The sequence below is a fragment of the Doryrhamphus excisus genome, linkage group LG5 (assembly GCF_037039965.1).
Source record: "Doryrhamphus excisus strain RoL-2023G ecotype Guam linkage group LG5, RoL_Dexc_Guam_v1.1, whole genome shotgun sequence".
Classification (NCBI taxonomy): Eukaryota; Metazoa; Chordata; class Actinopteri; order Syngnathiformes; family Syngnathidae; genus Doryrhamphus; species Doryrhamphus excisus.
In genome coordinates, this window is record NC_136361.1 from 23,438,168 (window position 1) to 23,460,701 (window position 22,534).

Genomic DNA, 22,534 nt, shown 5'->3' on the forward strand with positions numbered 1-22,534 from the left:
TTTCTGTCGCTTTAGATCAGCCCAGCTGGAGAAACACTAAACAGGCACATGTTATTCGCCACAGGCCACCGTGGATGGTCTTGCCGCACAACACCGCTGCTGTATCAGCAATGTATGGACTCTTGCATTCGCTGTAGCAGAGAGGGAAGTATAACAACACTGTTGGGGAAACAAGCGGCTGGATGAAGACGACAAAGATTGATTCTTTGACAAAATCCGTCTCGGTGAAGAAAAGATTCCCAGTTAGGCTAGTGCGAACACTGCAGTTAACGCTGGTTGTTCTCGCAGAGAAGAAATGTGTGTTTTACTGTAAATGCATTTATTAATAATAGGTGTATTGTAGGAGTGATTCATGATAGACCTCTTTTCTCTTATTAAAAATGGTTTGGGAAATCTAACATGTGCTCTCATCTTGAATGTCTACACACAAGACATTGCAAAGAATTCTTTCTTTGTTTGTGCTCATCTCTGCCGGAAGGTTTTTAGGTCAAAGCGGTACAATATTTTATAGTTTTGGCATATTATCCACACGGCAATGGCATTCTGGGTGTTTTTTGAAAACCGTTTCCGGGTGGTCAAATCTCAAGAAACGGTCTTGTCATGAGGACAGGCAATCGAGGAGGCCACGTGCATGCATATAGACAACAACCATTGACACCCACAGTCACACCTATGGAAAATTTAGAGGCTCCAACCAACCTAGCATATTTCTGGAATGTAGGAGGAAAGCCCAGCATTGTAAATAAATCCTACATACACTGTTATCAAATGTTACAGGAACGTAAGAATCATAAATGTCGTAGCTGTAAAAGATTGATTGAGCGTTATATTACAGTAAGTCTAATAAATGTGTACACTTGAGGCAGCCAATGGACGGCTTCAGTTGCTGGTGCAGTTCTATAATCCGTAAACTCTGTGGCGAGGCATGAGCCAACATCATTGGCAGATCTGCCAAAGTGACTGTGTGCTATGTTTGACTTGGGTGGGTATCCATTTGGTTGTTTGTCCTTGTAAAATATACAGCAGGTTGCACGCCAGTATCACTCAGTAAAGTCCGGTCCGAGTTATTGGATGGAAAAAACATTGATGGATATTTCACAGTGGAAGATTTAAAAGAGTAAAATCATTTGTTAGCTGGAATTGTTTTTTAAACGGTACAAAGAGATGATTGGCCACCAAAAGTAGACAAATTGTTTGGCCAATCATACACCCATGGCCTCTTTTCATATTCACAAGCTTAATTATGGTAACAACTGTTTGCTTTGCTTTAACCATTCCATTGTAGCAGCAATAGTCCACAAATGAAAATAAACATCCTGAACTGCCTAAACATCTAAAGAGAAAACACTGAAGAAATAAAAATACTAATTTCAGGCTTTCAGATGAAACGTAATGAAAAATCTCATAAAGGAATCCTCAGTGATGCCAGCAAACGTGATTAAGGAAGAATTAAACAAACAAGTATCATAAAGACAAACCGGTACTCACTCGAGCTTGTTGGCTGCGGTGCGTCATATTAGCCAAATGAGACAGCGAGAGGGAAATGACACACTCCTTTATTTAAACATCAACCCCAAACACTCATTGTCGAGACAGGCTTTATTACTAACTGGAGCAGAATACACCAACAAATATTGCCCCTATTAGTAATTGCACTCTACATTTAGCTCTGTATTTGACTTTAATGTTATTCATCGCAGTAAAGATGGCATTTATATCCAGTCGGCAAACAAAGCCGCCGGCTGCTTGTACGACAGAAGTGTAGAAGATCAGGCAGATGGTGGATTGTCACTGAAAATTAAAATAACCTTTTGAAGGGCCGCACAATGACACGTTTCTTTCACGCCATTGCTTATAACGCACATTCCTACCAGTCGGCCACATTTTGATGAATTGACGTCATGATTTAATGGATCAAGCTCATTTGCAATGATTGATTAAGCTTCAGTTGTGATTAAAATGTAAATGATCTATTTCACAATAAATGGGGCATGAAACAAACATATCAAATGACAACAGTTGAAAATATGAAACAAGCAAGGCACTCGGTGGAGGTTTTCCACCTTGTGCACCTTTTTATAGAAACCTGGGAGTACATTTCTGCTGTATTTGTTGTCCATAACGTACGCCCATCCATACTATACTGATCGATCTGCAGCAGAGGTGCATTTTATTGCCATTTTAAATACACTGATACTGTGGCTACATCTTTGCGCCCATTATTGGGCCATTCATCCACGAAAACAAAAATGAGGTCATGCATGGCCCCTTGTTGCAAGGATCTGTACACAATTCCCGGTATCTGAAAACATCTTGTGTGGTCGACATACTGGACATGTAACCCATTGGTCATGTTTGGATGTATGCGGTGTTGAGGAAAGTGGTGGTCACACCAAATACTGACTGGTTTTCGGACACCTCGGACCCCCCCGTATACATTTAAACTGCACACACCTGTGCTTACTAAGCCAGATTAATGGTAATGCTTTAATTGTATTAGAATATGCATACACGTTACATCGCAATACATCACATCATACAATTCACAGTTCCACATATCCAAAAGGAGTTAGAAGAAGCAAAGCTTATGTACTAATCCTCTACCCCCCATCCGTTTCACATCAAGCTAAAGGGCTCGAGACCAACATGACACAGGAAACGGCAACGAAAGCAAGAGAGAGACTGTCAAAGTGTGTGACAAAGGAATTATGAGGCTGTTCAATTCTGACACTGAAGAAGACGACTTAAGTGGTTTTAGTTCCCAGGAGTTGAATGAAGACAGACATTTTTTTCTTCTGGTGGGCTACTGTTTAACTTGGCGTGTTATACGCATTATTCTGGGCCATTTGGAAAAATCATTTATTTCATCACATACTAAAAACTCTTTCCATGTACTAAATATGTCACGTTACGATGCGGCTTATTATCTTATTGCTTGGTGCAGCCTATGCATGTAAACATCTTTTTTTGCCTTGAAATTTAGTTTGTGTGACTTATATACCGGTGTTCTCTCTATCCCATAATCGTATAGAAATTAATGTAACCCAAGGAAAATAAGTCAGCTTCTACCTTAGTAAATATATTAAAACAACCTATAGAAAAACACCAATACTTTATGTTCACTCAACATATTTGCAATTAGTTGGTTCAACAAAATTGTATCATTAAATGACTTTGCATTTTAATTGGGTGGAAATTCTTTCCATAATTTTATTACGTTCACCCAACAAATTAATTCTTTGAGTGTAGTCTGGAAATCTATGTCCACTGAAGTTTTAGATGTTTGAGTTCAGCGCATGAAAAATGGCAGCAAAAACAAAAGTGTTGCGTGTATATTTTTGAGCGTAAACATAGGCTGAGAAATGTAGGATCGAACTCTCAACTCAAGAATATCAGACTAAGCTTATCCTTAGCCCTCTATCATTGCCTCAAACTGCAAGGAAGCATTTATGAAATGACTATAGTTGAGTTACACAGCTCTATAAATGTCAGCTGACATGCAAGCAAAACCCCATTTCAGGCTTGTCACTGAGATCTATCAGGCTATTAAAAACTTCATATGTGCTGTTTTTGAAGCTGTCATGATGTCAAATTCTTGGAAAGCTTCTCATCCATCTGGGGGCCGCACATTTAACCCCACGCATGTTGCCTCTCATTTAATATGACTGTCAGACGTGTTAGCCATAGTTGGAGTCTGCAATGGTTTGTACGTTACAAAGTGCCACTTACCGCATACTGTACTCTAAACGTGGACATTAGTTATCCTGAATGCAGCTGCAGTGCCAAGTATGCTACAATCGGAAGCCCCTTGAACCTGCATATTCCTAAATCGTCAGCTCTCCCTATCACATCCTTAAAAGAAACTAAAAGAAGAATCATTCTGTTCTTTTTGTTTTTATCCTCAGGGAAACCACAGGGAAGTAGCAGCCAGAGATCAATTCTAAATATAGCGAACATTTTAACAATACCAATCCCTAGTTTCCTATGCTCATCTAGTACTGTATTTAACATGAAATTATGACAGCAGTGTCATTTTTACGGCCTCTTGTTCTCCAGCCAAAGCAGACACGCCTGAGCCAACTGCTGGCTTTTTGTCGCCGGTGGCTGTCCTGAGCAGCACATAAAGGGCTCTGGTACACGTACACAAACATGCACACACAGCCATCAGTGGACCAGTAGATTTACGGTGTGTGAACAACAGTTTCCTTTTTTTATGAGGGGCTTAGACAAACAGTATTTGGAGCCAGTGGATCGTTATGCTGTGCATTATCCCATTTGCTGGAACACATTTTCGCTGCCGTTTACACTGGCTGTATTCTGGCAAAATTGGACAAGGTTGCAGACGCACATTGTACACACCCACACGATTATGTTCACGTCTATGTATTTTATATTTCCTAAAATTCATTCAATAAATACCGTGAGTATTGGTTTTGTTTTGATCATCCTTATTCACAGTGGAGCAATTCATGAATCCTTCCACACACCCAAACGTATTCACGCAAAGCACATTTTATACGGAATAATTATAGTTTAACATGCAGGAACAAATATAGTACAACCTTGGTTAGTGTCATTAATTTATTCCAGAAGGAATATGTATAGGAATGTATAGCTAAATCACGTTTTCCCATGAGAAATAATGCAATAAAATTCATCCATTCCAGACACACAAAATGCTTGTATAGTTTTACAATTGGGAATGTATACAAATATTGTAAATTATGAATGAAAGGGATTCTTGAACATTTATCATCACTTCTAACAAGCAGTGGAAGAGGAGGAGGAGAGAGATCTTTGTGTTTTGGTATTCAGTTCAGTTGTGGTTTCCACCATCTTTGTTCTGTCAGCGTTTTGGCACATGCAACCTGTTATTTTCATTGTGAAAATTCACAATTCCTCTGGCTTAAATACACAGTGCACTTGAACGCCTCATCAGTGCACTGTGCAGTGCCTGGGAGAAGGAATGAAGGAGACAAATACAGAGTTGTTCATCGTTCTGTGTACGTTCTATGAACAATCACCTGTGTAGTCTGTAAGAAGTCATGTAATAACTTTTAATGAAAAGCATGATATTCAAAACCAAACATCTTTTTTAGTATTGCTATGATACCGTTGATCCCCAAGTGCTTTATTGATGGAAGCGAATGGGATCATACATGTAAATATTTCCAAAATGACTTCATATACTCAGCATCCACACCTAGTGAAACATTAAGCCTGACTACTGCACCGCTCTTACGGGTTCCAAGCTCCCTCCCAGAGTGATTGTGTTTGCACGGCTGTTTTAGTTTCCCCCGGAAAACTTTATATAGCAGGAAATTGCAGATAAAAACTTGAGCAGACTTGTGCGGCATACTAATGAATATGTCTCTGAACCGAAAGCTGCAGTAATTTAGAACCTTCAGTCTACCAAGTAGCGATAGAACAGATTCTTTTCATCTTTTGGACTGGAAGCAGCAACATAACAAGGACATTGCCCAAGCTTTTGTTTGTTGTTGTCTTATACTGAGAGATGTTTTAGAAATAGCCTTCGAGATTTGATATTTTTTTGTAACATTTCAAATCGCACAAGTGTGCTCACTGTGTCCTCGATTATCAGCAGGATAATGCAAAGAGTACCCGGCTGTTTTTTTTTTTTATTCAATTCATTGGAGAGCAGCAGCCCGGGCCCAAGAAGGAAACATCAAATTTGGCGCCAGAACTGTCAAAGAGTGCAAAAAGCACATTTTGTTTTGTGTTGGCCTTGGCGTAGGCATGTAGTTTGTACACAAATGTAGTTTCCATCAAGTAAAACGCCTAGCGCCATGCTCCCCCGGTACTGGCTGGATTGTATTCCACCTGTGATGAGTTGTGTGGCAGACCTCATTGCAAAGACTTTAGACGTCGACTGTTTGCTCTGCTTCTAGTTCCTGGGTATGTCCTGATGGACCCTTTCTGATGGTTATACAAATCCTATTCTTGTGTGTGACGTCTATTTGGAATTTTGAGACAACAGATTTTGCTTAGTCTAAAAACTACTTAGTAACATATGTTAATGATCTAATATTTTAGGAACAATTTAAGGTTCCAATGGAACAGGCTGTCTTTGTACGTACAATAAAAATGTGTGCACACACATAGCAGCATTGGGAATGCAAGCATGCGTTTATGTTTGCATGGCTGTGTCTGCTTCTGAAGTGATTGCTATGCAAGGGATGACAATCAATTTACCACTGAGAGTTCCAACTTGCCCTTCTTTGAAGCTGCTGAATACACAATAGCGGCGTGGTAAGCAAAGTTAACATAAACCACTTATGACTGCTCCATCAATTCCCATGAATATGGATTGTGTTAGTTTAGCTGATGTTTTCTGGAAAAGGTATTCTTAATGAATGTTTTTTTTTTCAAACGGCACCTTGCAGTCAAAACAGTCAACAATGTTTATGCCCAAGTTCTTGTAAAAGGAATGTGACTTAAACGGATACAGGCAGCTCAGATGGAGGCCTTACGGTTATGCTTCTGAATTCTTGATGTATTGATATTTTTTAACTGTCAATATTTATTTTAAGCACAATATCAAAAACGAGCATGTCGTTCATGTCGATATAGATTGGATTTGATGCGAGGTCTAATGTTTCAAAATGGCTAGTTACAGCAGCTTCTGTGGCGTTTTAGTGTTGCCGACCCCTAAAACAGGGTTGCAGCTATAGATGGTCACCTTTTGTAATTTGACCTTTGAGCACCGCTTGGCTACGCAGAATGATCGGCAATCCGATCGGAGATACAAAGGAGGAGAGGCTGCATAGCGAGTGAACAGCAAAAAAGACGTGTAAAGGTTGCTGGATGAAGACGGTATCAACCATGTTTACCATCTGTCGTCATGGGCAACCTGAGATGGAAGCGCTAACCCGGCTGCAGAGAGACTACACTGAAGGTTAATTGAACATTAGATTTAACCTTTACTGTATTTATTTAAAGATAATATACTATTTTATTTCAGCAGCTATTGTTCAATAAGAGCCTTGGTTATATGGTATCTTGTGTTTTATACACAACAAATGAATAAATAGTACTACAATACATAACCGCACAACCTTACTGGGGCCACCATTATTATGACCTCAAAAAATCAGTTGAAAAAAAAATACCGTTAGGGTATCCAATTCTCCCCAAACAGTCCAAAGATGTGTTTATTTCCAGAGTAATGACTTGGTTAAAATATGTACTGGCAAGTAGCGACACCCATCCGTTTACAAAGCTATTAGAAGTTTGCTAGAAGACCGACGCCGACCCGGCTGACTTTAGCCGAAAGGCAGCGTGAGTCCATGCTGATCTGGTCACCAGTCAGTAGCGGAGTAAACATACAGTCATGCGCCCTCACGTTCACGTCCATGTCACCTCTGGGTTGCCAGAATTTGGCCAAGTGAAGCCCTAAGCACCACGATGGAGAAAATGTGTTGTGCCTGTTGGCTCTAACCACTGGAACACAACCAATGTTTGTCAGCGATGGAGACCATTTTTCACTGTGAGATAAATCACTTGTGTTTTTCGCCTCCAAATTACTTGCGAGGTGTCAGGGGGCATTGATGGTCTCATGACAAATGAAGGATGTTGTTTATTAAGGTGCCTCTGGAAAGAAAACGTGCATACCATTTCAGCTGCTTTAAACCAAAAATGAATGCGTTATTATGAAACTAAAATGATGACAAAAAGATCATTTATGACAAATAGGTAGAAGTATATCCAAGTAATGACCATTTGTCTAATCATCAGATCCTGGTTTTAAACCAAAAGATATAGTCCATATTCCAATAAGACTGTGCATATTTACAGTAACGGAGCCTAATCACACAGTGCTTCAAAATTACTGATGACTGATTTGTTTTATTCACCCCATTTCTCAACTTATGCAATAACAAAGACATATTTATACACTTTTATGATCCCAACAAAGTATTTATAAAAGTTAACTTTTTTGTGCACAAGGCTAAAAGAGGTGATGATGCAACTCCATATTAATGCATTTGCCTTCGGAGTCATTTTACGACAAACTGGGTAGCAGAAGCGCATTTGATCTTGAGCTTGGCAGAAATCACATGGAGGGAAAATCACACATGACAGGAAAGAGGAAGTGGCAGAAGAGTCAAAACGTGTCATGACGCAATCCGTACCTGAAACGCAATCGCTTCTCCGCACGTTCACAACGCGTCTGCATCTGGTCGTCCTATGTTTTCTCAGTCACGAAATGTTGGGCATGTGAAATCGACGGCACCAAATTAGCTTGTGTGGTTATTCTTAAATATCCAAAATGTCACAAGATGAGAAAAAAAGTAGCAACTTATGCACGGGATATTATGATAATGTGTTCTTAGAGAAAACATACATCGGCGAATGCCACATTCCGTTTGATTAAAGAACATTGCTTTTAAGATCGGTTCAACAATAAGACACAATACTTAAGATAAATGTCAGAACTTTGTACCCTTTATTTGTATTTGTACCTTTTATTCTCTCACAGAAAGCAGCAATGTACTGTTGGCATATTTTGTTTTTCAAGCGAATAGAATGTACTATAAGCACACAGGGAGGTGTTCTAATGAATTTGAATGAGCGTTTCAATTTATTTTTCATGTTTTATTTATTTTTTCAGGGTTTGCGGAGTAAATTGAATCAACAACGGTGATGCGTGCGCGAGTCAGGAGCAATATGAGGACCTGCTGTTCTGATTAAGTTCCTGTTATGGAGCCGTTCATTATTGATTTCACTTCTCCACTCTTCTCCTCCGTCTCCCATTTTCATACGCTTCGTATCTCTCTTCTGCCTCTTTTTCTTGCGCTCTTGTTCACTGACAATTCTCATTTAAATGCACCGAGAAGTCTTCAATTGAATTTGATGATTTACACTTTACTCAAAGTTGTATCATTTTTGGACTTTGTGTGGACGCTAGCCTTCATCCCAGTGTTTCCACTCACTTTGAGGGTTTGTACATCGGCCAATTAGATGCAAGTGTTGAGCTGGATATAATCGCAGTTCGTTATCATCATGAGTTATTAGAGCTGGTCCGGCCCACTGCCCCAATTACTCTAAACAGAATATGTACTGTAGTTTAGGAAATTGATCCGTGGATATTTAATGAGCAACTTCAGTCAAACATAGATTTAGTTTGGAATATTTCCACAGTGACGAGCGTTTTGGCTGTTTTCCATCCGTCTCATCCTTCCGTCCAGGGCCAGCTGACTACAGGACCGTGAACTGGGCATCGAGTAGAAATCAATACTACGCCATCTGCATGGGGTGCTATGTGACGGACGACACACACAATGACCGACTAACTAAGTTTAAACTTTTTTTGTCCAATCCTGTTACAGACTGCAGATGAGAGTACATTCTATATGAGCTAAGACAAGACGCGCATTAGAAAGTAAACTAAAGTCCTCCATCTGTGTTGTTATGATGACTGATGTACCACCGTCTGACCTCCATGAGTCAGGTGCCAGCTCACAGAGAACGGAATGCAATGACAGGTCCCCTGGAATAATGGTGTGGGCAGCCAGTTGATATTAATGCCGAGCCTTTTTAACTGGCTGGCTCTTACTGGCAGGGTGGGCGGAAGGCTGAGACACAGACGGCTCCACCAAAGTATGTTGACATTTTTTTTTCTCCTGGCAAATCTCCTCGCTGGCTGGGCTTTTTGTAGTATACTAAAGAATTAGTATATCTGCCGAACTGTGAGGACGAACGGTTTGTAGTTCATAAGTCTAAGTTAAAATCACTTGACCTTATGGTACTGTGGCAAAGCGCTAATATTTCCATTCAAGACTAAGACTGTATACTAAGATGTAAGGTTTTCAAGTCTAGTTTAGTCCACCGCTCCCTGTCAGTCTTTGATAGAAGCGGCTGTGGCTGTCATATTTTCGGCCTGCCGGAACATCTGTGGACTTGGCTATGAATGAATGACGACAGATCGACTGGGATTAAGGGTCTTTGGCGTGGGTCGGAGGATTGGGGATGTTCTTGAGGACACAGAAAGCTAAACATTAGTAGTGAGTGGACATGCTGTACTGACTTGGTTATGACTGACATGGAACTCAGAGTCAAGCTCTGAAAGTGAAATATAGAACAGACACGTACTGTATATAATACATATAATACGCATAAAACACTCATGTGCAGGCATCTTTGAGTACTATTCTTGAAGTTAGTATTTTCATTGCATAACTTTATGCAACTTGCATATTTTGAAACCAAAAAATGTAATATATTCCTACAGTATACGTTACATACTGCATGTATACGTATGTAAGAACACTATCTCCAGCTAACCAGATACCAATCGTGCTTTGAAAGGACGGATGTAAATGGTTGCACGGATACTGTCAATTAGGTGAAGTCTTCATCTGTTGGGTTGTGGCCGAGGCAAACAATTTCTCTGCTCACCACAAGCCAGCTGGGATAGGCTCCAGCTCCCAGCGACCCTGAAGAGGATAAGCGGTAGAAAATAGATGGATGGATCTTTGACTGTCTATTGAATGGATGCTTTCCGGGTCAAAGATACGTATGATTGCTTTGGAGCCGTACCAGGAAAGCGGACAGAGAATGCCGTTCTCAACTGAAGCTGGACTGAATAGTTAGATTACTGATAAGTTACAACACAAAAGAATTTGGACTTAGCCAGAACATCGGAACACGGAGATTGGGGTTGGATTCCCGGGAAGCCAAACTCCACTCTCACGTTCTGGCTAAGGAACTTAGACCGGGTGGATGAGGGCCGTTTGATGCTATTGAGGCTTTTCCCAAACTCGGTCAGGGCTCGTTATGTCTCCATCACTTCTGCGCCTCTTTCACGCACACACACATACACATGGACATGCCAAAACTCCTTTCATACTGATCCAGTTATGCATCCAACTCTGGAGGGACTTTGTGAGGATAATATTACAGATTATAGAGAGAACAACTCAGTTCAGTCACAGAAATCCCAGAAAACAAGTTTGTTTGGCTGAATCCATGAATACATTGAATGTGGCTGCGAGTGGAAAACTTGGACTGCTCTTTCTGAAAATAAATTAGTTCATCGGTTTAGGTCAGACTTAGGGAACCTATGGCACGGGAGCCAGGTAGGGCTCTTTTGATGACTGTATCTGGCTCTCAAGCATTTCTTACCACAATAAAAATGTGTTTTTGCTAACATTTTAAAGTAAACATCACAGAAATTACTGTTTAAAATAATATTAAAAATCAACAACTTTTTTATGCATTTTAATTCGTCCATCTATATTCTGCTGCAATACGGCCAACCATATCTATCTTTCCTGATGATATTTTCCAGGTCAAACACCAAAACTTGATTATTACTGGGTAATGCTGTAGTCTACCTCGGTCATTGAGATGTCAAAAAAACATGTAAATGTAAACTTTCCTCCTTTAGTCAAATAGCTAAAGCTGCAGAACCAAGCCTTCTGACGAAGATGGCCAAAAGAATGAAATACGTCTACGGAGTACGGTGCAAAACTATGCAGCAGCAGAAGTTGTATTAATGGCAACAAGTATTTGATTTATTAAGACACTGCGCTGCTCACGAAAGTGTGCTGGCCACACCCCATTGGCGTGCGGTAGTGTGCCTGGTCTACGTAATTAGAGCCCATTATCTAAAACTGTTGGTCTTACATAAAAATGCACACATTTTATTGCATTCAATGTTTAAAAAAATGTATATGGCTCTCACAGATACACATTTTAAAATATATGGCCTTCATGGCTCTCTTCGCCAAAAAGGTTCCCGACCCCTGGTTTAGGTTGTCATTAATGGCTGCCACTACTACAACACTACTGGCAGCTGAATGAAAGTTGTATTTAATATTCATTTACAGGACTACACATAGAAGCAACTGCATATGCTTATCAGTAGATGGGTTCACACAAATATTTTCATCAGAAATTTATGTTGGAAAATGGAAGTCAAAATGTCCTTGCAAAGGTTTTGCTGTAAAGGCTGAAAGCCAGAAGAAACATTAGCATGAATGAATATTTCATCACCTATCAAGAGTGTGAGTAGCTGCCAGCAAGTGATGAGAATCATCTGCACCTCCAGGCTTGAGGAGTTTATTAGGAGTGCACCTGTTTGCATGATTTATATATTTCATTATGATGTATTCTAAGGTCCTATAACCCTCTGCTATGCTGCTGAGTCGGCATTCTGTAATAATAGATGTGGAAATGTTATAGAGCTATACATATGGTTGGACTATGCAACGAGAAGCAATATAGAACAATGCCAGATATGAATGGAATTATTTAAAAGCGTTCAGCTCCTTTAATCAAGACCGTAAGTCCAGTCTGAGCCCCTTTTTTCTATGTGAGGAACCCAAAAATATTGGGAAGCATATCAGTAGAGCAGCTGCCACTCTTATTTCATGATTCATTTTTATTTATTTTTATTAAATCCATAACAGAAATCACTGCTGTTTGTTGTGATTGAGGTCAGGGCTCTCGAGTTCTTCCACATCAAACGCATCCAGTCCACAGTCATGCTCGAAAATACAGTTTTACTCATCCATAATTCTTATGCAATTCCGGTGCATAAACCAATCCAACCAAACCGATGTGTTTGAAAACTAAAATACTGGAACTGCCAGACTGAAACTAGATATTTATGTACTATTACTTTTGTCCTGTCTGGCTGCAGAGGTACAGGAAAGTGCCGATTCATGCTGGAGTTCCTCGTACCTTCCAAACTTCCAGTGTTGCTGTGACCTTGAGCGGCGCGGCACAGAGCAAGTGAGTGACTGAGGAAATGGGGAACACAGTGAGGGAGAACGTGAGAGACTCCAGCTTGCTTCTAAACAGAGGATCTGCCAAAGTCAAGGTACACCCCCCACCCCCCACCCCCCCAAGTGTCTGACAGAGCCATCACACATACTTACCACCCACCTCTGCTCATTTTCAACAACATCCATCACACCCAAACACGCTTCTTTTTCCACAGCTTGCCTTCTCACCGATCCTGCGCGTTATGGCTAATCTTCTTCATAACCTTCCCATCTCCTCTCTCATTCTGCAGCATCATCATGGTATGTGCCAACCCTTGCCTTTGTATGTCATGTCTTTTATTTGTCCTCAAACGTTAACTAGACAGAACTGGAACCCACTCTTGGTCTCATTATTAGAGAACAAAACAAACTCAAACTAGGCTAAAGTGAAACTATTCTACTAAATCGGAATCAGAAAGTAAAAATAAGGAATAAGAATATAAATATAAAAAATGGCAGGTGCTGTTCAGAATAAATGTAAATATACACTGTAAAAAATTAATCCATCCATCCATCCATTTTCCTCCGCTTATCCGTGTCCGGGTCACGGGGGCAGCAGTCTTAGTAGGGAAGCCCAGACTTCCCGGCCCCCGGCCACCTCCTCCAGCTCCACCGGGAGGACACCAAGGCGTTCCCAGGTCAGCTGGGAGACATAGACCCTCCAGCGTGTCCTAGGTCTGCCCCGGGGCCTTTTCCCGGCTGGGCATGCCCAGAACACCTCACCAGGGAGGCGTCCGGGAGGCATCCGGATGCCGGACGAATTTGTAAAAAAATTCTGTATGTTGTTTTGGCCTAGATTGTAATTAGTGTAACAAGGTATATAAGATTAATAAATGTTCTTAAATTTTACAGTTTATTCCTGTAAAAAATTAAGCTATTATTATCCAGCTAGAATTATCCATTATTTTAACACTTTAATGCTGTAATTGTGACCTCATTGTACTGTTTATTGCATCACAAGTTTTCTGTGTGTACGTTATAGGAATCTGTCAATTCTACAAAGAAAGTTTATTTTTTAATTTTAAAAATAACAGTTTTGTTTTGTTGTATATTTTACAAGAAATAGCTGTCAAATAAACAGGGGTTCTTGGTTTTTCTGTTTACATTTTTATGACGTCATGATTTTACCGCATTCCGCTGTCAATTTTACAAACATTTTTTACAGTGTATGTTTCAAAAACAATAACTTTTACAGTAAACAAAATGTGGAATTGCAGTAAACAAAAGGTAGTATTGCACATATTGTACCAGAATTTCACTTGGAAAAAAAATTCAAAGTGTCTCAACCATCCCAGGCTTTGTTCTCAAAGTAGTAGTATTAGTACTTATTATATACTTCCTCTGACAAGCGCTATAGAAATGGCGATTATCAGTAAGGACTGTCGAGGAGCGATGTACAATGAAATTTGAGTGCAACTCCACGGTGCATTTTGTAGAAAGAAAAAATAAGGAAAAAAATAAAATAGTGGCAGGTGCTGTTCAGAATAAATGTAAATATATGTACATCAAAAACAATAACCTATACAGTAAACAAAATGTGGAATTGCAGTAAACAAAAGGTAGTATTGCACATATTGTACCTGAATTTTACTTGAAAAAAAGTGAAAGTGTCTCAACCATCCCAGGCTTTGTGCTCAAAGTAGTAGTATTTATTATATACTTCCTCTGACAAGCACTATAGAAATGGCGATTATCAGTAAGGACTGTCGAGGAGCGACGGTATTACGGTTACGATTCAATCGTTCTGCAAGCGTACAGTACATGTGCACGAGCACGATCAACCACGCCGTGCACCGGCCCACCTCCTCCGATCACGCCAGATGTTTACCAAACACGGATGAGTCAGCGCGCTCACACTCGTCCAATGTGCCGGACTCGAGGTGTTAAGTAGGCCAAAACACAGCGCAGTTGGGCTAGTGTGAGCACACCCTTGGTTTGTCTTTTATTTCCTGTCCCTGAGTGGGCAGGAGTGCACAATGAGTCAGTGGGCTGGCATCAAGCATCAACCTTGCAAAGTTCATCCTGTGGATGTACTGCAAAGACTGAGTCACACGCCGCATCCGACTTGTTGACAAACTGACTCAATCTGATTTGAATGGCGTTCCACCTTAAAAAGAGCACAGGCCTTCAGACTATCGCAGACAAATGGACAACGGGGTTACGGCTGGCGAGCGAGGGAAAGGGTGATTACTCTCCATATTTGTGTTTGCTTCTTTTCTCTTCTTATGTGCCTTCCAAAGCACTTTGGCTTGCCTTGTGCAGAAATAATGTGCCGTTTGCTCTCCCTTGGCAAATACGAGAGACAGATTTATAATGCAGAGTGTCTGATGCCTCCTCCGCCATGTGTTCCAGTTTAGACCGTTACAAGTTGGACTGTTTGGTTTGAACATCTTTACAACTTTCTTGTCTGTCTTTCTGCCAACTTGACTTGACCGCAATGTGCCGCGTAGATTTATAAATGAGCCACCGTGACAGATGGAGGAGCACAGATGTGATGCAGTACTGTACACAATCCAAGAACCACATTAGCGGTGTTGGTATGCGCCCAGACCCGTGAGAATGGGAGGGTGCGTGGAGTTGGTCGGGAGGGCGGCAAACTTTGGGGATGTTGTAATGTAACTGCCATACCATGACAAATAACAGTTGTTGGTGCTCTTCTTGGAAATGAAGGATCGGGAATGAATCCCAGTACTTGTATTTGTATTACGTCTTGAACAGCTCATTTAAACTCCATCCATTATACGACGGCCATTGTTGCAGCTGGTTATTCCAAGCCAAGAACGATGCAGGGTTGCGGGAAGGAAGGATTGTTTCGCACAATTCTTTCCTAATTAGGGTGCGTACCAGACGATTCTTCTCGGACGCATGCTGGATCAAATGTCAACAGTCACTCAACCCACCTGTCACAAGCATGACAGATTTACCCTTGTCAAATCATCTTTTAATGTAGTCTTCTTTTCATTGTTTGCTGTTGTGTTGTTTTTATGGCAAAAAACAAATGCTCACAATATGGTCCACACTGTATGAGCAGGCTATGATAAATGTTAAAAGTACCTCTGTCAAATGATTGCAATTTTTAATCAGGTTAATCAAAGTTTACTAATCATAATTAATCACTATTTGCAACAAAAATGACAGATAAATGACATATTCCAGATGGACTGTTCTAGTCCAGAATTCCAAGTTTATACTAGCGTGCATGAAGCAATAGCAATGCATTCTCCCCACCATAATATCATTTCTAATAATATAATAACTTATGTTTCTGGCATGTCCCTCGACTATGGGGTTTGCTATTTAGAACAGTCTTCACTTCCAAAGATGAATTTTATGTTTTTTGGAGGTCATACATACCTCATTTTTTTTTTGGTGATGACGTAACTAAAAAAAAAATAACGACTATAAAGCTATTCCTAAGCTTTGGGACTTCAGCAAACCACGGTGAGAGCCATTATCCACAAATGGCAATAACCCGGTACAGTGGTCAACCTTCCCAGGAGTGGGCGGCCAACCAGAATTACACAAATGATTGGTGTTGAACACATTATTAAGTCATTGGACGCCGTACGGCAACAATGGAAGGAGTGGGACAACACGAGCGACATCCTTTATACTGACGGCCCGTAGTTTCCAAATGATGTTTTACTGTGAGGATATTTGCGTGTCGGTGTTGGTGTGTATGTGTGGAGGGAGGGTAATGTTCCATGCACGGAGCAAAGATAATTGAAAGAAAGTGGTGCCGATTTCACTACTTCTCTGTTGTCGTGAAACCCAGAGAGATTTGAAAGGTCATTTAGCGATGCCGCTTCAAAGAAACACAAATGGGTAAAAAAAAAGATGGAAATGTGGAATCCCACACACAAAGTGTTTTACTGAACAAACGACTTTGTGTGGCGTGTTGAAACAGACTTAGTTACCTTGTCAGCGTTGTGTGGGTCATGCTAATCCGCTTGTTTGAGATAAAAGATGGAAGGATGTTGTGTTTTTGCTGCAGTTGACCATTATATGCTGCAAAAGTATTCCAGATAATTGTAGCCAGGTGTGCGAACTCTTAGTGATTTCATCCACTTTTTATACCGCTTATCTTCATGAGAGTTGCAGGGCATGCTGGAGCCTATCCCAGCTGACTTTGGGCAAACAATCATTCACATGTTCTAACCTACGGACAGTTTTAAAGTGGCCAATGAACCTAACGTATGTTTTTGGAATGTGGGAGGAAACCCGGAGAACATGCTAACCACTCCACCACCGTGCGGCCCCTTTCTCTGTTGTTGTTGAACATAAAATGATGCTCCTATAGAGTGTGCTATTCATTACAGTGTAATTAAAATAGTTGAATGGATTATACAATACTTGTAAACAAAGCATGTAATTAAATCACAGAACAGCTATAGAATTAGCGATACAAAGCATAATACTAATTAGTACCAGATTGTGGAATCTAAATTAAAAAAGGTTATAAACAAACCTTTTGACTAAAAAAAAAGTAAAGATTTAACACGGCAATCGCTATTCCTTTAAATATTTTAATCTTTCTTTGTTCAACATGTGCGTTTATGGATGTAAAGAAACATAAATAATTCCTTTTTCTCTTGTTTTTTCACAAAAAAGTTGACAAGATAATTCTATTTTAGTGTATTAACTAGGGGAGTCTTTATAATTAGAGTGGAAAGATCATATTGTTAAATGTTGGCTGAAAAGGCTAAAGGGGAGAAACAAAGAAGTCTTTTCATTAAATACAATTAAATAATAGATAAGTTAGATAAACATTAACCAGCCCGCTGTTATTTACTTTCTTTTTTCGTACAAGCAGAAATATTTTATTAGTGACCGAGAGGGCAAATTCAATTTTTTAAACTAATAGCTGTGCAATAAGACTCTGTGAAGTACCATCAAACATTTCACAACGGCTTGCTGATGTCATCAATAATGGCTGGCACAGTAAGGGATTTGCACATTATGTGTGGAAGGTAATTTTCTTAGTTGCATATTAAAACTGCGATTAAGTGCCCCAGTGGGACAAGAATCATATAAGTTAATGGCTTCTGTTTTACTGCGGTTGCCAGGTCCCTTCCACAGCCCCCCCCCCCCTCCCAACACGTCCCTCCAGGACGGCCACAATGTTGCAGTTTCTCAAAGCGGGCAGCAGAGGAGCTCAAATATTGTTTTCACAGATTTTTCTTTTAAAGTTAACAAGGGCAATGCATGACATATTTTGTGTTAACAAGGGAGATGCTGTCCCCTAGCAGTGAAATTGCCCCTCTCGCATTAAAAGCCACCGGGGTATGAAGCGGGAGCCGTCGCTTTGAGGGATGAAGGCCATTGAGTTGAGCTTGTTGAGTTTAATGGAGCAGGGAGGCAATAGTAGAAGTAATGGCTGATTGTGAGCTTAGCGAGGCCTGTCAGGCACCGCGGGGACACGAGAGGAAGGTTAGGCTGAATCCTGACACGTGCTGATAGCTTTGTCACAACACGGCAAAATAACACATCTACATTGGCGCTTCCTTTTTGCTCTTATTTGTAACCACCACAAATGGAGAGGAAATTGATTCCCATTTTCTGGAAAGTGACGTCCGGTGTCCCCCCCGAGCTTTGCCGACTACCTCTGTAGTCTGTCATACGGTATTCTCACTATAACGACATCGTTATGACTTCATATGCGTAGTCTGTATCGACCTCCATTTACTGTCAACACGGCAGAATCTGCCTGTTACTGCTGGTTCTGAGTGTATTTTCAGCTATTTTTCAGCTAAACAGTGTACCCAACAAGCCTCATACCATGAATTGAGTAAGGAAATCAAACAATGCACAACAATGAGCGAATTCCCATATCATATCACCTCCTACTTCGGTACGGGACAAAAAAATAAAAAATAAAAAAAAACCTTAAACCGTATTATGGAAAGCAGGAAGTGAACAAATGTAACAGTTACTGATTGTCAAAGTACCAGATGGAGGGGTAGGATTTAATAAGCTTTGCTTCTTCCTACTCCTTTTGGACATGTGGAACTGGGAACTGATTATGGGATGCATGTTTAAATGAAATAAAACCATTACCAGGGAATCTTTTCATCATGACTTCATTATCTGTGGGTGAACGATGAACAGCTCCTATCTGTGTCCTTTCTTTCTCCCAGTAAGCAGTGAGCGCCGTGCACTGACGAGGCATTCAGGAGCACTGCATTTTTCAGAGTGTTGGGGTGGGGAAAATATACTAAATATATGATAAGATCATGTTGTTCCGGTCTGGTGTGTGTCACCCAACATTACCAATGTACTAGTAACTAGGAACCAATGTTGAATACTACGTATCAATGTCTTTGAATATCACCGGTATATGGTAATGGTAATGGTTTTATTTCATTTGAACATGCATCAGATTACAATTGAGTGCATCCCATAATCAGTTCCCAGTTCCACATGTCCAAAAGGAGTAGGAAGAAACAAAGCTTATTAAATCCTACCCCTCCATCTGGTACTTTTACAATCAGTAACTGTTACATTTGTTCACTTCCTGCTTTCCATAATACAGTTTAAGATTTTTTATTTTTTATTTAAATAATGTATCTCGTATCGTCAAAATAGTTTGGGTCGATGGCTTCAACGTGACTTTGTAAGCCTAATGTGAAATTAGGCTTGGAGAGTTGTAACACAGGAGATGCAAATTTTTAAAAATGTAAAAATATGAATACAATAAAAAAAATGTAATACAGTCATATTTCTGGGTGTCTGAAACCGATTCATTGAATTTACATTATTTCTGTTAAGGAAAATGTATTTGGTTTTCCTGCTTTTCGTGTTCATCTGACCTTTAAAAAAAAGATTAACGATGAAATCCTTGCTTTCTCCATGACAACATAACCGTATTTGGCACGTACGCGTTGTGGTAGCTGGGATGGATGCTGGGATGGATGCTGGTCACCAATGTTTTATGGTAATACGGTGCAGGTGTTGTGATTGTTAATGGGCTGTTTTATGTCCATTGTACTTTGTCCTCACAGTTAAACCGCCGTTCTGCTGATTGATTGTTGTGCGGGCCTGTCAGTGTTGCCATAACGATCCCAATGAAAGGTTTCATTTTGTTTATTAAAGTGGAGATTACCGCTCACTTTTTTTATGTGCTCTTCCCTCCTTTCTCCCAGATGGTTTCTCCTTAATCAAATTTGTGTGCCTCAGAGAGGTAAACACATTATGTGCTCCGATTGTGCTCACGTAGTCATGTGAGGCAGGAAGGGAATATACTGTATGTGTGGTTTTCGGTGGCCGGAATAAGCAAACAGGGCAGCGGGTGGAAGTCCGTGCAGCTGGCTGTCCTCTTCTGCACCCTCGGAATAAAGCGCTGCCCTCGTTCTAAAAGGCCACACAAAACGGGTGCGGAAAAGACAGCTCAGCATACATGAAAACAATTAGTCTTAGTCTTAGATCCCTGGGTTTAATACACACGTCGCTTTGGAAACGCTTGCTGCAGGCTCCTCCTGCACAGGTCGGTTTTCACGCTTGTACGGTGCAGTTAGCGCCGCCGTGTACTGCGGCAGGCTGACGGCTGTCACACATTCCTGCAAAAGCCGTAAAGGCTGCTGTCATGCGATGGAGCCGCCGGGCCTGATGTCACGCTGTAATGCGCGCCTCGCCGTGAGAACACTGGCGCCGAGGCAGCCCATGTAACTCGCTGTGGCGGGAGGAACAAAACAACAGTGGAGCTGCGGCGCTAATAGTCTGGCGAGCTGCTAGCGGCAAACGGAATGCTTTTCACAGGGCTTTGCTGACCGCACACGGAGGGACTGCGGTACAACTTCCTGGCAATTCTTGGCTTTTGGGAATTCTGGAGGGACTACGTTGGAATGTTACACGCTCCGGGGTTACGATAACAGTCTTAAACTGAACAAACGGCGGTTGATTGAGTGCTGCTGACCTCGGATAGGACAGGGCGCAAATTCCAAGTGGATATACGAGGGATTTCGGTTATTTATGATTGTCACCCTGGACTGGTGGCCTGGTGGCCGGCCAATTGCAGGGCACATATAGACAACCATTCACATGAACAGGGGGTGGGGGGCGAGTGGAAAAACCATCAAAAATGGCAGGGATTTAATTATGTAAATACAGTATAAAATAAGATATGCCTTTATTCGTCCCTCAGTGGGGAAATTTGCATTGCACAGCAGCAAGAGTACAGAATCAGTTAAGCAGTACAAAATACACAATATAGAAAAATAAACAATATAAACAACCCAAGTATTAACAAAATCAACAGTTTTACCCAGTTATATACAAATACAGTATTGCAGATAATATGGAATGAGATGAAATATATGACCAGTCTATGCACTGAGATCTTGCTAGTGAGTTAATATGAGGCATTATAGAAATACTTCACATAGAACTTAATATACCAATGAAATATGAAATGCTGTTTGACACGACACATGTTGAGGCGTCATGTTATGTACCAAAACATACTTCTTGTATCCACATATTAAAAACATTGACTTTACTTGGGGGGCCACTGGAGCTCGGGTCTGGGTGAGACTGGGCCGCATCAGGTTTTCCAAAAAAAAAACCAAAAAAAAAACGCACTTATTAAAAACAAAAAAATTTAAAAAACTTGGCTTTGGTTCCAATTTTCTACAAGAAAAGCTCTGATAAAACATTCCACTGTTCTCAAACATCTTACTTTTTATTTTTCTACACAAAATAAAATGAAAAATAAATACACAAATCAAGAATAAAGAAAATCAATCAATCAGTAATAAATAAATAAATATAATAATAATAATAATAAAACAGCAAATAATAAAAACTTAAGAAACCACATATAGTTGGTGGGTAGACAAATGATTTTTTTCAGATTAAAATGAACAAAGCATTATTAGAGCCCTGTAGACATGACAAAACACGACTATAGTCACATTTATACTCTTTTTTTATTTACAACATATTGCGCAACTGCAGGGTCTTGAGACACATGCTAACTCGCAAACTAGAGAGCTAGCGACCTAAACGGTAGCCTTCAAGTCATTTCCTTTCAACTTAAATAGCCAAAAACTTACCACTTCCACACGGATAGGGAGGATAACTATTAACAGTTATTTAACCTTTAACATGAACATTAATCAAACGTAATAATTTTTTTCTGGGTACATGATACCATACAGCATCCATATCTAACTTGCGCGGGCCGCACTAACGTTAAACTTTCATATCAAGGCGGGGGCCTTAAACTAGTGCGTGGGCCGCGTGTTTGAGACCCCTGACTTATGTCATCATCTCTATCTTTAATTTATCTCCTTGTTGACGTAAAGTTCAAAGTTTAGGTACCAAGACATGGTCCAGTTGGATTTGGCAGGAATCGGTAGAAGTTTACCTATAAACCTACCAAATTCTGTCCTGGTCCCCACATAAAAAGGCGTGTAGTCCTAATCCAATACTGTGGTAATTGGGTGCCAAATGAAGGACATTTTGAATCAGGTGGACTCATCCAACATTAGCAGGAATGAAACTGGGTTCTTCCGAGTGCTATGTTGCCAGAACTTAATGGAGAGTAGATTTTGTAGATATGAAATGAAGTCGAGATGAAGAGAAAAGCTTGTGGTTTTCATACCATGACAATGCTCCACATAATTAGCTGTGATGATATTGGCATTTCGTGTAGCCTGATGAGATCAAATCTTTCACGTGTTGTCATTTTGTGTGTGCGTGATGAGCAACGGTGGAGGCGGATGGAGAATTAACGCTATGAATAT

General features: G+C 40.5%; 1 protein-coding gene across 3 annotated transcripts in view; it reads left to right on the forward strand.

Moving 5' to 3' along the window:
• The window catches only part of LOC131105249 (RNA-binding motif, single-stranded-interacting protein 3-like), a 150,262-nt gene that overhangs the window by 11,604 nt on the left and 116,124 nt on the right, over nt 1–22,534 (forward strand). For all 3 annotated transcript variants that reach the window (XM_078790937.1, XM_078790939.1, XM_078790938.1), the window contains exons 5-6: nt 12,668–12,847; nt 12,968–13,052. The gene's annotated coding sequence lies outside the window, so the exon portion shown is untranslated. The remainder of the gene's footprint in view (nt 1–12,667; nt 12,848–12,967; nt 13,053–22,534) is intronic.